The sequence below is a fragment of the Cibotium barometz genome, chromosome 55 (assembly GCF_041138505.1).
Source record: "Cibotium barometz isolate CiBa-2024 chromosome 55, ASM4113850v1, whole genome shotgun sequence".
Lineage (NCBI taxonomy): Eukaryota > Viridiplantae > Streptophyta > Polypodiopsida > Cyatheales > Cibotiaceae > Cibotium > Cibotium barometz.
Window position 1 is genome coordinate 36,379,199 of NC_141100.1, and position 23,278 is coordinate 36,402,476.

At 42.6% G+C, this 23,278-nt stretch overlaps 1 long non-coding RNA gene across 1 annotated transcript; it reads right to left on the reverse strand.

Annotated features, from left to right (window-relative positions):
* Positions 1-4,684: 4,684 nt before the first annotated feature.
* LOC147607695 (uncharacterized) lies at positions 4,685-16,453 on the reverse strand. Its single transcript, XR_015264746.1, has 4 exons — positions 15,764-16,453; positions 5,638-5,677; positions 5,190-5,234; positions 4,685-4,787 (listed from the first exon to the last, which is right to left on the reverse strand). It is a non-coding gene; the product is annotated as an uncharacterized LOC147607695 (long non-coding RNA).
* Between the last annotated feature and the right edge of the window lie 6,825 nt (positions 16,454-23,278).

The following is a 23,278-nucleotide window of genomic DNA, read 5'->3' on the forward strand; positions in this document are numbered from 1 at the left end:
TGCTTCATATCATCAGAGATGAAGAAATGGATAGTTTTTTGAATCTCACCCTCAATTCGAATGTACGTTATGTGCACAAGAATAGTTACCTACTTTGAATACCAATTCATAGATTGAATCTTATTTTGCTCTGGAAATGAGTAGTTCTTAGCAAAGCCAACAATAGGCACAACAACGTCAGATGGAAAATACATCACACACTCTTTAAACTATTTAGCTTGCCACTTGTATATAAAGTTGTGTTGAATAAACTTTGCAAGGTGAGTCCAAAACAATTGTACTAATTCTTTGCAGCTCATTGTTTGATTATCAACTCTTTCCTTTTCTTTATTGTTCCACCCCTACCCTCGTAAGCCACATCCTCAAAAACCTTCACTAGAACAACTATTTCGCTGTCAGAAATCTCATGTCGGCGGTAAAAAGCCAAAATTTTTGGCCCACACTTTTTACATCGTCCCATTGTGCAGTATAGATGATGAAAACTAGAAGCTATAGGCTTTTCACATAGCACACCTTCCTAAATAAATATTGTAACACTTTTGAAGGTGTGATCAATAGATCTGCATGTTGAACTACTACCACTGATTTAGCATATCTTACGGTTGCACAAACAACTTGCTCCATGAAATCCACTCCTAGGCTAATGCATAAACTTCATTAAATCTTTGAGGAAGATCATTTGTACATGTGAATACAGCAACGTGGTATCTATCTTTTAATTCCTTACAAAATAAGGCTTCAAGTATTCAAATGAGCGTTGTTGAATTGCAATATCTGGGTGCTGCCCTTTGAATTCCAAGAAAATTTGTACTTGTAGCAATAGAAAATTTCCATTTATTACATTACATAATAATGTTGAAACAAAGGTAATTAGCATAAAATATTAATTACAATCTAAAGAGATATGACTACTACTTAGTAGACTAGACTATTGTTTATAGTAGACAAGACTACTAATTAGTAGATTGAACTACTATATAGAACACTGAAGTACTAATTCGTAGATTGGACTATTGTTTAGGAGGAAACTTCTAATTAGTAGACTACGCATTTCTAATTATTATCATTTCTACATAGCCCTGAAGATGCCTTGAAGCACAAATTCAGATCATTGACCTAACCCGCATTTAATCTCGATTGTCAATCCCCATTAAGATTGAGCTATGAACTATGGATAGATTTGGACAACTGTAAGCTTAGTCTTGAGCACATCAATAACATATTGCTTTGACAACTCATCTTGGGCTTTTCACTTCTTCAAGGAGTTCATGAACTTCAGGCTAGCAAGTATGTGTATGTGGTTGATGACTTGTTTCCCTTGTGCATCCCATCATGAGGGCACCATCGACATCCACATTGTATGGTAGGGTTTGTGGATCAAATGGTGAGGTGGATCTCCTTGGGGGTAGCTCAAAACGAATGGATGAAACCCCCCCATTAGGGAGATGACTCGAGAGAGCTAGCGCTACTTTTACCAAAGCAAAAGCAATCTACTCCCCCCCGCTACTACGACTACGTAGTCGTGGTGAAAATGGACGTGAGGGATCAAGGGTGGGTCTTGTTTGTTGAAATATACAAGTGAATAGGGTGTGTGCGGGAACAAGCCCTTTGCAAGAGGCTGTAAAAGAGAATCTGTAAATGTGAGAGAACTTGTGAAAAGGTGAGAAGTATCTACTGGGAGAGAATAAAGGGTAGCATGAGGAGATTTAGGAGGTGTGGAGATATTCTGGGAGAGGTGGAGAGAATCAAGCAAAAGAGGTGGAGTGAATCAAGGAGAAATCAGTGGGATTGGATGCTTGGATGTAATCTCTATAAATTGAGGCATTGGCCTAATGAGAATTTGCTGGTTTTTTATTATCCATGCCTACGTTAAGCTATCGGTTAATTGCTCAGGTTAATTGCTCACTAATCACGTCTTAATTATCATCTAATCTCTTTGTTAATGATATTGATTCTAGCATTTGATCCACCATAGCTCATCACATTGCTGTAATTTTAACATGGTATCAGAGCCTAGCCTAGAATCCATCAATTTGTGAGCCCATTATCTTGCTAATCACTTGGCTAATTAGGATTAGTAGATAATTAATATTTTTACCTCTTTTTCAACAAACCCTCTGTACCCCCAGTTGGTGGAGGAGCTCTATCTCCCATCAAATCAGCACGCCAAACCGCCTACCACAGCTCTGGATTTTTGTGATTTAGCAGGCACCATTTTTCTGAGGAGAATTTGAAATATCTGCTTCACTAAATGCAATGGGTCCAACTCCTCTTGGTCCTAGGGTTTTCAAAGGTGCTCTACAAGCTGGTGAAGACATAAGTTGATTTGATCAAGTCTACAATGAGATCCAAACTCCTCATCAAATCTGCAGGTGACTTTGGTAAAACAGAGATTAAGCATTCAATGTTTGGTCAAATCTTGTGTTTCTTGGCTTAATCCTCCACTAGACTGATTGTTTTGATGGCCTTGAAAGGATTTAAGCTCATTTAAACTCTAAGGCCTCAGATCTGGACTCCCTGCATACTCTGTTTTTTGCACACAAAACAGAGGATTAATTTGCTAATCAGTGATTAATCAATGCTAATCACTATATTTTGATGCAATTGAGGGTTCAAATTAACCATTAGGTATCTGATACAAATCCTTATAACTTCAGATTGCAATTCGGAGATGGTTTGATACTCCAGTCATTCCGTACAAATTGGTTATCCTTGATTTAATGTAATTTCTGGTGATTTTATGCTGATAAATCTGTTTTGTAATCATCTCCTAAACACCAGATTGAGTTGTAAAAGGGTAGACACTGTCCTTGAATCTTGAAATTGGATCAAGAGGTAAGACCACCTTCACATTATCATGAGTATGGCACAAGAGATAGCCAAATTTAATAGGGAGCAGTTTTACACATGGCAGACAAAAACCATGTATGTGCTCATGAAGAAAAATCTGTGGGGGCTAGTTGAGGGAAGAGATGAATGCCCAGAGGTGAGAGGGAAAAATGAGTGGAAGAGTAGGAATGAAAAAGCATTGGGACTTATCGCACTCAGTTTAAATGATGAAATCATTCATCACATCATAGGGATATAATGGGCAAAAGATGCATGGGATGATCTCAATAAATTATTTGGCACACAAGCTAAAAATTCAAAGATAAATCTGTTAATGCAATTTTACAAATTGGGTATGAAGGAAAGTGAACCTTTAATCACACACTTGAACAGATATAAAAGCATTAAGCAACAACAACTGGCAGCTATTGGCAAAACGATAGAAGATGATGAGGCACTAGTAGGGCTTCTGAAGAGTGTGGACAAAGGTGAATATGAAAACATTGTAGCAACACTAAAGAATGTACCTGAATTGAAGCTACACAAGATAGAAGGAGCTCTACTAGAGCAAGAGACTAGAGACAAAGAGAAGAAATGGCTCGACTCAACAGAGCAGGAGAAGAAAAAGCATTCTTCACCCGAGGAGGATTCTCTCGAGGACGAGGATGAGGAAGAGGCAGAGTAGGAGGAAGGACCTTCACTTGCCACCCACAACTGTGGAAAGGCAGGACACATGGCAAGAGACTGCTATAGCAAACCCAGTGGTTGGTGGAGAAGGAACGACATTAGCAAACTTCATGGAGGCTCCTAAGGAAGTGGAGTCGGATCATCTTTTTAGAGAGAGAGAGAGAGAGAGAGAGAGAGAGAGAGAGAGAGAGAGAGAGAGAGAAACCCCACAACCCAATGTAACCTACCCCAACAGAGTAAAACCACCTCTGAGCCACTGATGATGTAGGCCATGCGGTAGATGTATGTGTGAGCACTTTAGTCAAGGTCACGAGAACTTGTAGTAGCCTTGGACACATAGAGAGAGAGAGTGTCAAGGACTATGAGTTTAGGGACTTGAGGTACTGGTCACAGACTACCAAGTAAGAGGGAAACTTGGTATAGGATCCAGATGTGCTAGGATTATTCACTTGAGGGGAGGTGTTGAAATATACAAGTGAATAGGGTGTGTGCAAGAACAAGCCCTTAGCAAGAGGCTGTAAAAGAGAATCTGTAAATGTGAGAGAACCTATGAAAAGGTGAGAAGTATCTATTGGGAGAGAATAAAGGGTAGCATGAGGAGATTTAGGAGTTATGGAGATATTTTGGGAGAGGTGGAGAGAATCAAGCAAAAGAAGTGGAGTGAATCAAGGAGAAATCAGTGGGATTGGATGCTTGGATGTAAACTCTATAAATTGAGGCATTGGCCTAATGAGAATTTGCTGGTTTTTGATTATCCATGCCTACATTAAGCTATCAGTTAATTACTCACTAATCACATCTTAATTATCATCTAATCTCTTTGTTAATGATGTTGATTCTAGAATTTGATCCACCATAGCTCATCACATTGTTGTAATTTTAACATTGTCGACATTGGTGGTGTAGGCTCATCACAGCCATAGCATGGTGGGCCTACACCACTTGAACCTACGCCTATCAAAGGAGTGGACAGATTGTCCCCATGGAGACAACTAGCCATATGGGGTAGATTGAAAATATGGAGTCGACTGACTCAATGGTATGTTGGCATGCATATAAGATTAAACAAATTGACTTACAAAATGCATATAAGATTAAACGAATTGACTTACAAAATGCATAAAGGATAAACTCTATGTATGTGAAAAGGTTTTATCAAACCATACATGTGTTTGTGAGAATTGATTCCATGCCTACTACCCATATCGTTGGTTGATGATATTGAGTAGATTTGTGACATCTAGATCATGTGATGGGTCGATCGACATTGCCTATACATATAACCAAACCCAAATAAATACATAAGAGTCCATTTCTCGAAGCATAAAACATTCATAAATAGCTATTCATAAAGGCTTTATGCAAGAAGCTTATGCATAGAGCCTATGCATAGAGCCTTAGGCATAAAGCTCTATGCATAGAGCCTTATGTGTAGAGCCTACACATAAAGCCTACGCATAGAGCCCTATGCATAGGCCCTGTGCATAAAGCTTAGGCATAGAGCCTACGCATAGAGCCTACACATAGAGCCTACGCATAAAGCTTGGGCATAGGAGGGGCATAGAGCCTTACGCAAGCTTGCAAAAATCCTATGTATAGAGCTTGCAAGCCTAAACTAAACCTGAACCTGCCACCTAAGGGTGCAATAAATGTAGAGGAAAAAGAGGACTTACCACTTTTTTGTGAATTGAAGCTGAAGGAGAGGATTGGTGAAATAGCTACAAAATAAAAGATTAAACAAAGTCATTAATATAATGAGCATAAGATTAAACATCTATATGCATGCACAGGGAGCTGTATGCATGGATTGGAAGCTCTATGTATGCATTGGGAGCTCTATGCTAACCCGAAGGTCATAAAACCCAAAAATTACCAAACCCTAAAAGCTCTATGCATGCATTGAGAGATCTATGCATGCATTGAGAGCTCTATACTAATCCTAAGGGCATAAAACCCTAAAAGCTATATGGATAAGTTAAGATCTCTTTGCATATATTGGGAACTCTCTATGCATGCATTGAGAGCTCTATGCATGCATAGACACCCAAAAAATTCACAAAATCCTAAAAGTACAAAACCCTAAAACCCCTCAAAACATAATAGAAAAGAGGGAGCTCTTACCTCAAGAAGCTAGAGTTGTGGGTTATTGACTTGAATAAGCCTGCAAAATAGCAACAAAATAAAAATAAAAGTTAGAAAGTATACTTCATTTTAATATATGAGAAAGCAAGAGGAGAAGGAGAAAATGAGAAAAACAAGGTGAGTTTCTTTAAACTAACCCTAATGCATAAATGATTGAAAGCTTATGGCTTATGTTACCCTAACCCTATTGCTCTTGCACATCATCCCCTTTGTCATGTCTACAATGGCGATGATGCCCAGATCTAGGGATAATTTCTCGTGCAATACCCTCCACTCGAGATGGAACTCTGGGAGCAAGAACATACCTAGAAGGTGGAGATATCATCGACAATGCATTTAGATCTTCCGCATCTCTCATATGGGCTGAAAACCCTTCATCATCTGCTTGGGTTGCATGTCGTATACATCATATGGGCTGAAAACCCTTCATCATCTGGCTGCTTGGGCTGCATGTCGATATACATCATTCCCTCGGGCTGCATGCCCTCTCATATGAATTACCTAGGCTGCGTGCCCTCTCATAACGTTTGTTCGGTCTACATGCCCACTCACATCACTTGCTCGGGCTCCATGCCCTCTCACATCATTGGTTTGGGCTGCATGCCCTCTCACAACATCATCAGAATTCCCTTTACGGGATTGCCTGCTAGGTTGCCATGTGAATACCCACTTGCCCTCATTGAAAACATTGCCTTGGCTTTCAAATAAGTAACAGCCAACTCTCGAGGTTTCTCAATCCCCATCCGTTGGACAATTGCATCAAAAGTGACCACATCTACCTTAACTTGAGACTTGGATTCAATAACCCTCTGTACATCCGGGACCCTTTGCAAGGCATGGAGCTCTTCAAGCTCATTCATCAGAGCATCAAGATCCTGTTGATTCTTAGCCCTAGTAGATAATTGTGGATCATTACCTGCCAAAGCCCCAACTTGGTCTCTGTCTCTATCTCGTAGATGGCAAATACGGGTGATAGAATCCTCCACAGAATGATCTAAATGTCTGGCCATGCTGTGTTTACCAATTCTTTAGAAATAAGAGAATTTTCATGCCCCCTAGAATCGCTCTCTACAGCTTTCCAAGGATGATACTAAATAGATTGCAAGGGTACAATAGTGCCCCTACACAAACAAGAGGGCCACAAAGTCTTTCCACACGCCCACTCCTACTTAAACCAAAGGTAACCTCTTTCCAAGCGTGACAGTAAGATGAGGACTACCTCAGAATCCCAACCATATCATATATGTCATAAGCTATGCAGAACGCTAGGCTTTGATACCAATGTAATTGAAGGCCCCAACTGTAACATGGAAATCTTATCAATCATGAAAACTAATCAAACACATGAACATGCCAGATAAGAGAGAGAGAGAGAGAGATAGACAACTCTGCATAGTACACCACACTAGGGGCTAGAAGATGGGCTGACACCCCTCCCCCCCTTTCCCCCCTTTATAAGTTGTCTGGTCACTTTTATGAGTGTGGACCTGCACCCATAATTATTAGTATGTGAAATCATAAAGCTGTAAATTGGGGTTTTAAGGGACACTTACCACCTACAAAACACATGTAGACCACCTGTCAGTCCCAAACATGTGTGCACATACACATCCATAGGGTGCCCAGGCATCCTCGGCCCCATGGACAACACAGGCAATAATCTCAGGCATTGCCTAGGCAAACAAGACAAGTCATCCAAATATAAAATCAAGGTCATGCACACACGAGTGCAGCTAGACTGGAAGAAACACCCATCGGCTTAGTTATATAAAGTAAAGTGTTCAAGGCTTCATGATCCTTTCGGAATCTTCGGAAAACATAAATACAGAAGATCACCAGGATAGCTAGTCCCGAGAAATTACATCATGTTAGGATCCATGAGCCATACATGTACTATCATGTGAGACTCCATGAGCCATACATCTGTCATGTTAGGCTCCATATGCCATACAAACACACCATGTCAGGCTCCACAAGCCATACATGTATGTCATGTCAGGCTCCATATGCCACACATGAGCAGTGGAAAACAGAAGCAATGAGGAATTCTGTGACACTGAGGTTATCATTTCTCATTCCATGTAACCTTGACTTTTTGTGTGAGGCCCCTACCCACCTGCCTTTAGGTCCACTGATTGCTTGGCATGCCTGGGTATGGCCTCCTCCTTGGGTCCTGGAGTTCCATTTTTGAGCCCAAGATGGTAATCCAAACTCAAACCTTGAAGGCACTGTGACGCATCCTCATTCCCATAACAACACTAGATTCAAAACTTTTTTTTCCATTATAAAAGAAACATTAAATTAAAAACATGACTAACACAAATACATCAACAACTTGAGATGCAATGTACATGCTATATTTATACATCATGTCAATGCAATAACAACTTCTAGTTCAAGCTTTGAAAACAATCATATTCACAAGGAAAAACATCGTACTCATCCGGCCGACCTGACCTCGGCCTACATCGGTCCATCACCACGCTTTCCCTTGATTCTTACTACTACACGACACTTGATATCGGTGTCCCTATGAGCCCGACACCTAGATGTAGCTTCACCTAAGAGCCTCTCACAAGTAGCGTGAGCACCGACTAGGCTGCTTCACCTCATGAAGGCCAAGGTTATCCATGACTAGTTGCTAGCAATGGGTGCTGCTTTGTCCTCTGCTCAGTTGGTTGCACTTATCCTCACCAAGCTTTCCCCAGTCTATGATGTGATTTCTCGATCTTTGAGGTGCCAGGTTACATCCACTCAGTTGGATTTTGATGATCTTAGCTCTCTACTCTTGAAGGAAGAGTCCGTGCTTGTTTCACAAAGTAAGATGAAGGTGCCTCTCAACATTTTTGGCTAGGCACTTTCCACAGTTCAGAAGAAAAGTCGGAGTGGTTGCTTCTCTTGTGGGAAGAGAGGCCATCTATCCAAGAATTGTTTGTCCAAGAAGAAGGACAAGACTTAGGGCAAGTCTTCATCTCAGCGAAAGGAAAAAGACACGACAAATGACAGTGATACAGATACTTCCAGTAACACTTCTAGGGCTCCTAGGGTGCTGCACGCTCAAGAAGACCAAGATGGTGTACTTCTCTAGCATAGTTGTCAGGTACGAAAAGTTCGATTTGGTATGGTACGTTCAAATACGGTCTTGGAACGCACTGCTAAATTTTTAAAATAAAAATACGGTGGAGGTACGGTCCATTAAAAAAATACTTAAAACTATAAATATAGAGAGAAGGGTCCTGGGAGAAGGAAAGGAAAAGGGAGGGAGAGGCTTGAGGAAGAGGGGGAGAGGATTGAGGAAGAGGGGGAGGCTTGAGGAAGACTCAAGAGGGAGAGCCTTGAAAGTTGAGGAAGAGGGAGAGGTTTGAGCCTTGAGGGGGAGGTTCGAGCCTTGAGGAAGAGGGAGAGAGCCTAGAGGGGACTCAAGGGAGAGGGGAGGGTTGAGCAATGAGCACTTGTGAGGATGGGGTTGGGGGAGGGCCTATTATATAGATAATAAGGAGAGGCTCAAGGCTCAAGCAAAGGCAAGTTGGCCAATGGCAACCAAAGGGCCAAGGCAAGCAAGCAAAAGCTAAGCAATGAATAGCCCCAAAAAACGCCCAATAAATCGCTCTCCAAACGGCCAAAAAAACTGTGAACAAAACGGTCAAAAAAGGGCCAAAGAAACGAGCAGAAAAAAACGGCCGCTTGAGATCTGGATTGAACCGCCAGAGGCACGTACCGAACTGTTCCGAACCATACCGAACTGACTGTATTGAACTTGGGGGGCGGTCCGGAAACCGGGTGCAACTATGTTCTCTAGTATACATGCAGTTCTCCCCATGTGCTTCTAGCCAGAGGAGGCTTGTGGGCGGGAGAGGGGGCTGATTGCAACTCCACTTACTGTGCATGGGAACCATAATTCGGAGTTTCAAGCATAAGACATTTGGCAAGACATGGTTATCTTTGGTGTAGCAGTAGAGATTATGAACTGGATCTGTTCCGAGTTCATTGTTCGGTGCTTTTGGGACGTGATGTGTTTTCTGTCCACTACTGTTGAGCATTATGGGCGCGATGTGTCCAGTGGCTCATCATCTATTCTTGGAGTTCACTGCACACTTGTCTAGGAATTCGTAGCCAAGAAAAGTTCCTTGCTATTCGTGGTGGCATTTTGTTTCGAGGAAACAGGTTGGCAGGTGATCTCTCCGAGGTGATTCCAGTATCTGCAATACTAGAGGGTCCATGGTTGCATCTTCATCAGCTTATCTTCTTCAGACTCTTGCACACTATGAGTTGTAGAGCCTCGTCGGTGTTAGAATTGTGCATCTCAATGTTATATGGGCATTTATGTATTTTCCTGTTGTGTAGTGAGTCGTGAGTTGGTTAGCCTATTTTAGAGCAGTCCGCTAGGTCATATCCTCACTATATAAGGCTTGTCCTCTTTGCTCTCTTTAACAAGTCAATCCCAAGCACATGTCAACACTTCTTGTTGTCTAAATGCCATTGTAAAGCCTTCATGCTATTATAAAAGATGATCTTGTCCACAAGCTCTCTCTACTCTCTCTCTTGTTTTGTTTATGCTTCTGCCTGTGCATTCTCCAACACGTACCTCTATCGAACTTAATTTTTCCAAAATAAAAAGTCCCGTAATGATACTGGTTTTTTGTACCTTCGTCTCGTTTCGTACCTTTGTACTTGACATCTATGCTTCAGGGTTTTGGTGGATTGTAGTGCTTGAGGAGGCATGGGATCCTCAGAGAGGAGCTTCATAGAGCTGTAGTCGGAGGACCTATTGACATACTCTTCCTCTAGGAGCACAATCTCTTTGAGGCCACAGATGCGAGAAGATTCTCTAGGGTAGAAGCCACACCTTTTGGTCCTGCGCCTTCGGCCCCTCCGGAATCTAGGACATTGGCAGTCCCAGGGCCTCCCTTAGTTTCGTTTCAACTTTTGGAAGAGGCTATGGGACAGTTTTAAACCAAGGAAGATTACACTGTTCCTGTGGGGGCAGGTAGCCCATCAGAGCTTAGCAGTTGTTCCTGTGTGGCAGGTAGCCCATCAGAGCTTAGCAGTTGGTTGGCCTTCAGAGGTTGATTTGTAGTTTGCTTCAGGTGCGGCCATCCACATGACTCCCAACATCATTGCCGTTGGGATTGCCCGAAGGCTCAACTGGTTTGGCAGAGGATTCTCCACATCTTCACTATGGACCGGGCTCCCCGTACAGTTCCTTGTTGAGGCACAGTGGCTTGGGCCACAGAGGTTGAGACTGTCATGGCATATGAGGAGGATAGTGGGGGAGTGGCATTGCCTGTTGCTCATCACTCATCAGATCTTGATAGTTATAGTTTTGGTCCCCTCTATAGTTAACTTGACTCCAGGTTCTTGTCAGCGATGCAGCAATATCGATGCATAGCGTATATGTCTAGCTCGTTGTAGTGAGGCTAGTGAGGGCACCTGCACTCAACTTGCGGAGTCCATCCGGAGTATATGGCTTGACATCATTCACACTCTTCATGGACACGGGGAGGAACTCCAAGGTTGCTCTGATCTCATGTGGGAGTGCCGTGTGGCTTCCTGGGGACTTGGCGGCATGGCCCATTTCTCACTATCAGTAGTGGTGAGGCCACTTGGCATTATAGAATGCCAGTTTGGTTGGTCCCTCCTCCCCCTTTTTTCAATTTGATTATCACGTCCTCATCACTAACCTCTGACCATTGAAATTCTCATCACTAACATCTGACCATTAGCACATATGGAGGTGGGTGGCTTTGGCCACAGAGACCTGAGAGGGGAGATGATGTCCTCCAACCTAGAGGTGCTCCTCTGTGTATCACCAACGTGCTCACTAATTTTGGCCATTGTCATGGATGGAGGTGGGTGGCTCTGTCCATAGAGACCTAGGAGGGGAGATGGTGTCCTCCAACCTGGAGGTGCTCCTCTCTGTGTTTCTTTATGTTTAAGTGATAGTACCTCTCCCTTCCTCCTACAGATACCTTCATTGTGATAGGTGGAGCCCAGAGTATGCATATTCCAAGGCTCAGATAGAGTGGCTCCACATGGAGGGTAGGATTCATGCCCACCTGGCATGGCCTTGCCCCAGGATAGATGGTGATTACTCTCCGTCCAAACCCACGGAAGACTGTTCGAGTGGAGGGCAAATCTGACAGTTCTACCTCCCACACCGATCTTAGTTATGTGGCTTGTGTCATGGAACATTCAGGGATTGGGAGGATCGCAGTGCTTTCAGAGGTGCGGGGTCCTTAGAGAGGAGCTTCATAGAGCTGGGGCCCATCAAGATTCTCCTCCATGAGCATCATCTTTCCGAGGGGCGTACCCACGGCTCGGGAAGATCGTTCAAGGCAGGACTCACACCTTTTGTTATAGCCCACAAATATGCATTTTACTACCTTGTCATCCAATTTGCCTTATTCATACCAAGCCAGATGGAGTGATGATCTTCAAAGCTTTCGTAGGGCATCTGTTCAAAACATGTGGAGCACACATGATTGCCTCCATCCAAAACATATGACTGTTGGTGTTGGACTCACACACTCACACACACACACACACACAAACGTGCACATTAGGGTTAGGTGCAGGATGGAGAAGCTCACACAGAAATGAGAGAGAGAGAGAGAGAGAGAGAGAGAGAGAGAGAGAGAGAGAGAGAGAGAGAGAGCCAAAAGTGTGGTAGCCACAAAATGCAAGTCAACCCTTGCATGTGTGTCACATCCATATAATATAGAAGTACAAAATTTTATATATAGAGTGTCCTTTCACACTTGATATCCAAGGGGAAAAACCACATGGGAAAAAAGTTCCCTTGGTTAAGCCCTGTTCACACATAGCACTACCATAAGTGAGCATATGCCTACAAATCTCCCCTGTAGTGGAAGTGTGAACCTATACAAGGTAGCAGATCACTCTCTGTATGAGAGTAAGCCCAAAGCTTTGCGGAAAGCTTCAAACTTTTCTCAAGGTAAAGCCTTTGTGAATAGATCTGCAACATTATCCTGTGTAGGGTAGTAAGACAAATTGATCTCCCCTGCATGTAACCTCTCTCTGACATAGTATGAATCTCAATGTGCTTGGTACGTGCATGAAATACTGGATTTCGTGCCACGGCCATAGCACTCTGGCTATCAATGAGAATGGTGGTGGGTGTCTGCTGACACTCACGAAGATCAGCCAATAATCTCCTCAACCATACACAATCTACTGTAGCTATGAAGACTGCCCTGTACTCAGCCTCACAAGTAGATGTGGCAATAGTGGGTTGCTTTTTACTCAACCAAGATATGCATGAACTGCCAAGAAAAAAACAATTTCCACTGGTGGATTGCGTGGTATCATAATCACCAGCCAAATCTGAATCACTGTATGCATAAAGCTGCAAGCTGCCCCCCCTGGGATAGAACAAACCAAGATCCAGGGTACCCTGAAGATAACGAAAAATGTGTTTGACTGCTTGCCAATGCTTTGTGCCTGGGATGTGCATGAATTTTCTCAACAAAGACACCCAAAAGATATGTCTGGCCTCGTGTTACACAAGTAAATGAGACATCCCACTGCCTGGCTGTAAATGCCGGCCTCAAAAGGCTCTCCAATATCATGGATAGTAAGCCGTACACCCGGTTCTATTGGAGTAGAAATGGGCTTACATTCATCCATGTGAAACCTTTTTAGCAAACTTTTTAGGTACTTAGTTTGCTGCATAACAATGCCATCATCTGAATGCATAAACTGTATGCCGAGATAGTAATGTAAAGGCCCCAAATCTGACATATCAAATTCAGCTTTCAAATCAGCTTTGAAATCTGAAATTTGTGCTTTGCTAGTACCTGTAATGAGCATGTCATCTACATTCAAGATGACTATGAGAATATCGGCACCGATTTTCTTCACATACAATGTGCTTTCAGCTGGACTATTCACATAACCTTGGTTAGTTAGATGAGCATGTATTTTATCATACCAAGCTCTTGGAGCTTGCTTTAACCCATACAATGCTTTGTGTAACCTGCATACTTTATGTTCCTCACCAGGAACTACAAAACCAATGGGCTGATCAAACTTCAAAAATTTACATGCCCAAAACGAGCATGCCATAGCTGCTGTATCATGCACAGCAGGAGTGTGGGCAGCCACTGTATTTGCATCATAAGTATGCTTGTCATAGCTGTCCAGCTTATACAAGCCTTTGTATCGTGTTCCAGAAGTGACTATTTCATAACCTTTTGATGGGTCTTTTACCAAACACTTCCCATCTTCAAATTCAACCTTTAAACCTTGGTGGTTTATGGCTGAGACGGAGAGCAGATTTTTCTTTATCCCTAGAACATACAATACATTTTTCATACATATATTGGCACCATTGGCTACAATAAGTATGACATTGCCAATTCCCTTTACTGGATATGTGGAATGATCTGCACATGATACAGTGAAGCCATTTAAAGCATAAACCAAGTGCTGAAATACATCTTTTCATGAAGTGATGTGGCTTGAAGCACCACTATCAAAATACCATGATACATCCTGTCTGTCACATGCAATGCAAGACATCATTGTCTGAAGCACTTGGTGTGTCACTACTAGTGCATGTGACCAAAAAAGTGTACTCTTCCTAAATTACATTAGCTGATTGTTGTGCTTTGTCATCAGAAGAGTCTGCTACTGCATTGCCTGCTTCTTTCCTTTTCTCTTTTGCAATCCGCTTTCTACATTCACTGATGTAGTGTCCAGGCTTATGATAGTAGTGACATTTGCCCTTCTTTTTGGGTTTGTTTAGATCCCCGTTGTCAGACTTTTCACCACCAGAAGAGGGTTGTCCATGACCAACCTTGCTAGACTGTTGTCCCCCATGCTTAAAGCTCTTTGCTTTACCCTTATCCTTGGCTGTAAACGCTTTGTCTCCACCACGGTTGCTTGATAAGTTTGCTCTTGTTTGCTCTTCCTACAAGAGTAAACCCACCAGCTCTTCAAAAGTGACGGGATCACCACCTCCTCTCATAGAGAGGTTGAGAGAGGTGTGAAAGCCCAAGTAGGAAGGTGGTAAAGAATGAAGAGTGTTGGTGACCAATTGTCTGTCTGGGATAACCTCATCAATGTTGAGCAATTGTTCTTACAAATCTTTCACTTTGGTGAGATGATCTGCCATGGAGTCACCCTCATCTATAGAAAGAAGATCCAATTGCCTCTTCAAGTAGGCAACTCTTGCCTCGTTGCGTACCTGATACATTGCTTCCAATGTGTCCCATGCAAGCTTCGATGTCTTGCAAGAATGAATGTGCAGAATAATAGTCCTTTTCACTGAAAGGTCTATCAATGACATGGCCTGTGCATCCCTAGAGTCCCATCTCTTCTCCTCTTGTGTGGGAGCAGGTTCTACTTCAGGAGCCCTTTGAGCACCTCTCCTATGAGGCGTGGCTGGTTGTATGGTAAGTGGGCGTGTGTCATCACCACACACGATGCCCCAAAGCCCTTTGGCTACCAGCAAATTACGGACCATGAAACTCTAGAGGGAGTAGTTAGATCCATCCAACTTGTCCTCTTGGGTGAGCACACCAAATACATCTGTAGCATTTTGAGCCATGTCAACAAAATATACCTGCAAGCAAACCAAGCACCAATGTGCACTACCAGGCAACCAAATGTCATGTGCAAATGCTTGTCTGCAAACTAAAGCAAGTGTAAACCTGCACCAAATTTTCCAATTACACACAATGTGTATACATATGTGACAAATCACAGCTGTAATGCCCAATTACATGCTCCAATCTGAAAAGCCCCAATTTTTATGCACTCCAATCGCTTCAATGTGCAGTTAAATGGCCAATTTTCACAAAAGCCCCAAATTTCTGAAAGAGGCTCAATTGGCTGATTTTGACCTCAATTTGGAAAACCCCCAAATTCCAACTCAAACAGCATGTATGGCACCACCTGCAATTTTTTTGGCAAAGGGGATTTTTTGGCAAACCCCTAGATTTTCTGAAATTGACGTGCCCTGAAATGGGCAAATCCCTACATTTTCTGAAACTAACCTGCCCTGAAATGGCTGCAATTTTCCTTTTTTTTAAATTTCTTGGATAAAAATCTAGATTGAAAGTACTTGCAGCGAGGACAGTACCCGGATGATACAGACGTGGAGAGCACGGAAGGCGCGTAGCGGGCAGGTACAAGCTGGTGTGTGATCACCCGCAAACAGGCGAAGGAGGTACAGTTGTTAGGCGAAGGATGTACAGTCGTCGTTGTCTCCAGGAGTGCACACAATCTGAGGCCGGGCTTGAGGTCGTGGCGGCGGTTGCTCGACGAGAAGGAAGACGGGCCACGGGGAAGGAAGACAGATACGATGCCGGCGTGGGAGGCGCAAATGGGCGGCGTCGTATCTGTGCAGACTGGCGACGTCTGTGGAGTATGTCGGAACCAGCGTGTTCGCCGCCAGTCGACGGAGTCCGCCGACTGGGAGGTGCTGAGGGGCGGCGGCGGTGCTCCCTGCACTAGTGCTGCCGACAGAGCTGGGCTGAAGAAGCAGATGGAACGAGCGATGGACGGACGGTTTTTCGTTGACGGAATTTTGCAGGCGACGGACGGACGGACGGACTGCATTGACGGAATTTTGCAGGCGACGGACAGACTGTTTGCTATCGACGGAAATCTAGATGCAGCTGCCCCAGCTCTGATACCAATTGTTGGTGTTGGACTCACACACTCACACACACACACACAAACCTGCACATTAGGGTTAAGTGCAGGATGGAGAAGCTCACACAGAAATGAGAGAGAGAGAGAGAGAGAGAGAGAGAGAAAAGTGTGGTAGCCACAAAATGCAAGTCAACCCTTGCATGTTTGTCATATCCATATAATATAGAAGTACAAAATATTATATGTAAAGCGTCCTTTCACACTTGATATCCAAGGGAAAAAACCACATGGGAAAAAAGTGCCCTTGGTTAAGCCCTGTTCACACATAGCACTACCATAAGTGAGCATATGCCTACAATGACGCAAGCCCTTGCCTTTGACCATACATCTAGACATCTCCATTAAAGCTTACGATGCATTTTACCAAGAATACATCCCTCACATACATGTCTGGGAGGTAGCTTTTCGTGCTCTCTCAGCAAGACCCAATGCTCTTCATCCAAGGTACCTTTTACTTAATAACCACCTGCGAACCGATGACCATTTCATGCCTCTGCAAAAGCATCAGATTGCCATAATTCACATGCCCAAATCTGGCATGCCATAACTCTGCGTCTTGCATGGCAAAAGTGGTGGTAGAAACCATACATACATTCTGTGCTCGCTTCTCAAATGCGTCCGACTAATACAAGCCCTGGTATAATGTCCTAGAAGTGACTATCTCATAGTCCTCTTTATCTCTTATTGTACAGTTGTCATCCTCAAAGTGGAATGCATAGCCTCTTTTAGCAAAAGAGGAGACTGATAGCACATTATCCTCTATGTCTGGTACATAGAGTATATTTGTGGGATATGCAACTTTGGCCTCATTCTTTGCCTGGTAGTCTCAAGCTATCTTTGAGGTCTTGCAAGACCTGATATGCAGAATAATAGATATCTTGATAGACAAGGAGATCAATGCCATAGCTTGGGCATCACGGGCATCCCCTCTCTTCTGCTCGAGTAGCGGTAGGAGCAACTATAGGAACAGCTGCCTGGGCACCTTGCTCACCCCTTTGAGGAGTGGTAGGAGCTACATCTGCTAGATGTACATCTTCACCATTCACATAACCCCAAAGGTCTTTAGCCACAGCCAGATTTCTAACCATAAAACTCCACAGGGAGTAGTTGTTTCCACCTCTTGGGAAAAAACCCCAAGCACATCTGATGCATTCTGAGCTATAGACCTATAGAAAACAATCCAGTCCCACGCTAGCCCCACTGAATGCACCCAGATGATGCGTAGTGGCTCACTGTAGCAATACCTGCAAGTATATGAAGAAAAAGACAAAGTGTAGAGTATAAAGAATGTACTGGCAAGTATCTTTTGGAGCTAGAAATAGGTGCACGGAGCTGATGCAGCACTCAGAAGGGAGCTGATGTAGAGTATAAAGAATTTACTGGTGAGTATCTTCTGGAGCCAGAAATTGATGTAAGTAGCTGATGTAGCACTCAGAAGCCTCTCTGGTGCTGAAGCTTGCACTGCAAACTCTTCCAGGGAAGCCGGAGTAGGGAGACTGTCTGGACAGTAGGGGCAGCAGTCATGCTCTGGAACGTCTAGACTCGCCCCTAGATCTCAGCCGCGCCGCGGGGGTGAGCCACTAGTTGGGTAGGATGATCTACTCCAACTCCTCACAGCAGCACTCCCAAATAAGAACATAAAACCACTGGTAGATCTCCTGTCTGCAATACCTTGTCGGCCACCACCTTGGCCGCCTCAACCATGACCTCTACCTCTGCCTCTCTGAATTAGAGAGTAGAAGGCCTGTTTCGATGTGTTCTTGCTTTTTGTGAAGAAGAATCCTCACACCTAAAGCCTTTTCTTCTATGATCAGCATAGATATCAAGTTTCGAAAGTTGAAAATATTCTCCCTAACTGCAATGGAGGTCTTGAATGGCTTGTACTCTTTGCCAAGTCCATTCAGACACTCACCAAATCATCATCCTCCACTGATACATTGATATACCCAAGGGATTCAACAATGCCATTGATCTTTAAGGCATATTCATTGATGGACATGCTTTTCTTTTCCACAGTATGCAGCTCTTGCTTTAACTACAACTTCCTTGCCTTTGTGTTAGTCTGGAACATCTGAACGAGATTCTACCATCATGCAACTGTTGGAGTGTTTGCATCCTGTATGTGTCCTATCATAGTGTCTGTGTGACACTAATTGAAAGCCAGTACATGACCTTTCTTGCACCCTGATTCGAATCAATGAATGCCTTTATGTCTGTATAGTAGGAGTGGAATTCTCCTCAGATAACTCTAGAGGCTCCTCATTGTCTCCTTCTACATAATCCCAAAATCCTTTACCCATTAGGAAATTGGTCATTCTAAACTTCCACGCATGGAAGTTATTCTTATCCAGCTTCTCACTAACAAACTGATTAATTCCGTCAGACATGTTTTCCTGCAATAATCAAATAACTTGCAAATAGATAACTTTTGTATACAACCTGTAATATAGCAATATCTCTTGTACTGTTACAGCAATGGTACTTTAGCACAGCCTATGTCACCAAATGTGACCAGAGTACATGTACATACACCCAGTATCAACAACACGTGCAAACCATTCTGCACTTCCAAATGCACTGCTGCACTATAATAACCAGATTTCGAGCAAAAATAATTCTCTACTAGAACTTCCAAAAAACTGCCAAAATACTCTGCACAGCAGTGACGAAACGGGGCCCGTAACGTGCTCGAAATGCGAATCTGGCTACAAAACTTTTATCCAAAAGGATCTTATACTTGCCCGTAACGTGCTCGAAACGCGAATCTGGCTACAAAACTTTTATCCAATAGGATCTTATACTTGCCCTGTAGCTTTGCGCCCGCATAGATAGCTCCTCAATCAGAGATGTGTAGCTCCCAAAGCTACTGAGGGGGTGTTGTACCTAAACCAAGAAGGGAAAAGAGATGATGGTGCTCTTACTCGTGTGTAGTACCACTTCCTTCCTTGCTTGTCCTTCTTGCCTCCTCTTGCTTGCCTCCTTAGCTCTCACACAAACCATGCTCTGATACCATAAAGAGAATGTGGGGGAGAGGGAGAGCTTCAAACCCTAGCAAGCAAACACACACATATAAGAGAGAGCAAGACACAAGAGAGATGGATAGCTGAATTTTCTTCTATCTTCTTCTTCTCTCCTTAACCAACATAACATAAAGATAAGAGTACACACTATATGGATTAGTACTCAACTACTGCAACATACAAGGGTCGGTCCATAATGTGAACCCGACTAAATGAACTAGTGCTATAACTATGCTAGTCTCTAGTAATCCAAAATGGCTGTCACACAGCCTGTCATCCCACCATTGGCCGCATATCACCCATAATCTCACCAACCATGCCAGTGGTGTAGATGCAGAAGCTATCACACCCAGGCGGGTCATCAATGTTCGCCATAGAACTAGTTGAGCTTAATATCTCAACATAGTCTTTGACATAGACTATAACTTTTGTAGTCTATGGCAATTATATAAAGATTGGTGTAAAGAATGGTGGAATTATGAGGACTTGTCAATATGTGTAGAGTGAAAAATCAGATGATTACGACTAATCTAGAGTGTCCAAAGTGCTCAAAAGCATGTCTAAGCAAGGAAATGTTGGAATTATTTGCATTATTTGGAATTTATAGATTTATTTAATGGATATTTATTTTATGTGCAAGTGAGTCTGATCACCTCTAACTTACATATTTTGAGCTTATATTGTGAATGTCAGTGTAGATCAGTGACATAGTTAGTGTGCGGGATGTACAAGGATCCATTGGGCTTTCTTTGACGGAAATCCATTGGGCTTGCTTTGATGGAAATCTATTGATGCATGGCATGGCGATTATTTATTCGATAGTGGTAGTGATATTTTATGTGCATATTAGTGTGCAACATTTTGATATACATTAGTTCTATTTTATGAGAGAATCTTAGAGTTCACATTTTTGTATTTAGACTTTTGCAAGCCCAATGTGGAGATTCATATTTTTGGCTACGTGTATTTTTGGCTCTTGCTTTTTGTACAAGGAAATATATTTAAATACACCATGAAGAGGACGTGAGCCACTCTCAGAGTGGGGGAGATTTAATTCTTATGTCGCGTGCATACCTTTCTTCTATTTTGAGCTTGAGTATTTCTTTCAAGTTGATTTTTAATAGAGGGTCAACCGTGAGCTTCCAATATTGGTATTAGAGCCAGAGAGCCAGGGAACATATATAATTGTGCTGTGTACTTTTCTTGTCAGAAATAAAAAAAAAGTTGTGTATTGGGCACTTAGACGGTCCCAAAATTGTTGTCCTGTGCGTGAAGGTGAGAGCCGTCGATACGAAACTTGAGAGTGACACCAGTTGTCAAAGCGCTGTCGAACTCTTTGTCTACAATGCAAAATAGTAGACAACGCACTGGTCACTAGAGAACACACCGGCTACCACCGCCAACAAGCACTAGCAACAGCCCCTAAGCATAAGGTGCATCCAATACAGCCGGCACCACCACAGCAAGCATCGGCACAGCAACCCCAATCACCGGCAAGAACGCCCGACAACAAGCGCCGGTAATAGGCGACCGACACGGCAGCACAATTCCAACCCCAACAGAACGGACGGACGGGTAGCGCACTGACGACTCCACCCACCCACACACCAATGTGGGTGTCTCATAAGAGATAAAGACAAACTTAGGTGATTATTCTTCCCTTTATACTTAGCTCCTTCTCTCCACTCGACTCTACATGGGATTAATACAAGGTTGCGTGGTGAGCATGTGAGAAGCATAAGAAAACTAAGAAGAGTAAAAGAAAAGAAGAAGGAAAAAAAGAAGAGAGACGAAGAGAGAGAAGAGAAGAAAGAGAGAGAAGAAGTAGAGAGAAGAGAAGAGAGAAAAAGAAGAAGAAGGAGAGAGAAGAAGTAGATTTTTTTTTTAAAAAAAAGGGAGAAGAAGAAGAAGTTTTTTTTTTAAATACACATATCTTTTGAAGGGGTATATTTTTTCAAATCTTTGTTTCCGCTCCATCCCTGATTTCTACCAAGCATCTACAACCATGGATTCTGATAATGGCACTCAACCACCAACATTTCGAATGTGTCACCTCTTCTCATTCCTACTTTGGAGGAGCACATTCTTCTACTCCAGATGCAACTTGAAGAACAACGCAAACGCCAGCACGGTCATGAGGAATCTCTTGATGTAATGTCTCCCAAAGATGATCGCTTGAGCAAGATTCTCAAATCCGTTTTTGACTCGCACAACGGACTCACAAGGTCTCCAAGATCAGTCATCGCGCATTCACATTCTCCCAATTTGACAGTAAAAAGGATGGTCGTCTAGTTCTTTCTTGGTTGACTCAATTTGATGATTATTTTGCTGGTGAACGATTCTCCAAGATAAAATAAAATGTGCTACTAATCATTTGAGTGATTGAGATTCTTTGTGGTGGAACGCACTTCGTATGGAACGCTGTTGTTGCGGGCAAACTAGGTAATATTTCTTGAAAATGAGAAACATTTAGCATCTTTCAAAGATTCCATAAAAAAAGGCCAAATTTTTACCTTTTTTTGGAAAGTGGTCTATGCATGCATACAATGCTGCCCAAAAATGACACTATTTAGGACACTCTACGCATTTTTTTAAAACAAAAATGGAACAAAAAAAAGGCATGGTTTTGCTTACTTTTTGAGATTACAACTTAAAATCTAACAATAAGAATTAAAAAATATACCAAAATAGAGACCATTTGTCATTGACATTTTCAATCCAGAAAAGTAATTAATACAACTCTAAAAAAAGAGTTATTTTTTAGACATACAACTCATGGCATAGTTATGGCTCCTCATCATCACTGCTACCTATACCATCACCATCACTTGTTGGTGTGCCTTCCCCTGAGGAGGTAGACGAGGCATCCTCTTCATCACTATCCACAAAGACATTTTTTTCTTCTATGTGTACACCTGAAGCTAAGAATCCTTTGGTTCACTGTCGTGTTAGCACATCCAAGGATGTGCTACCAAGCTCAGAGTTATTGAAGCAAGGGATCTTCTCTTGTAAAATAGAAATGGTTGACTTTCTCAAGTAGCCTGCTTTTGTGAGAGTAAAGTCATACACCAAAATATCTACCTCATTAAGTGGTAGTACACTAGTGCTAGCAGTGTTCTTTCCCCTCTTGCGCTTGCCCTTTCCTTTTGTTGTATTTACCATTTCCTTTTGTTGTATTTACCATTTCCAAGCTATACTTTCCCTCAAATGCATTTGCATGAGCTGTTCTCATCCAGTGCACTGCTACCAGTGCACTGCTAGTGACAATGTATGCTCACCAATTTCATCTTTGTTTGATAGCTATTACCTTGCCAATCCAAAACGGATGTTTTAAAGCATCATCCTCAGCTAGGGTAGCAACAAGGGTACCCTCTTTTATGTCTTGTGGATCACCACTCCACATCTCTTGAATTCTTTTTTGCCTTTCTTTCGATCGTCTGGCTCCTATGTACATCTCTCTTGCTTCCCCATGAAGAAGTTTATCGATCTCTGTTGGAATTGGTGCTGCAAAATAAGTGGTTTTTTTAGCAAGAGTTGGCCCACTGAAAAGAACTAGCTAGATTTCAAGAATTATTGATATTCCTTTCAAGTATTTCTTCTTGTTGTTCAAAGAACGTGTCCCACCATTTTACATCTTGCTCTCTTGCATACTGCTTTGTCTTCTCGATTAGTGATCTTCTCTCTGCAATGCACCTTTGAACGTCCATAGCACGACCTACCTTGTTTGCCTCCTTTGCTTCCTTTAAGCTTTCCAAGGGTGCCATTTTTGAAGCTTGCATAACCATGCCTGGAATAAATTTGAGAATTTTAAGGCCAATTAGATATCACACGATGAATGATTGTGACGGCGGTTAGATTTGGATCATTATGGATATTTGGCAATGCACCTTCCCAATTAGATATCACACGATGAATGATTG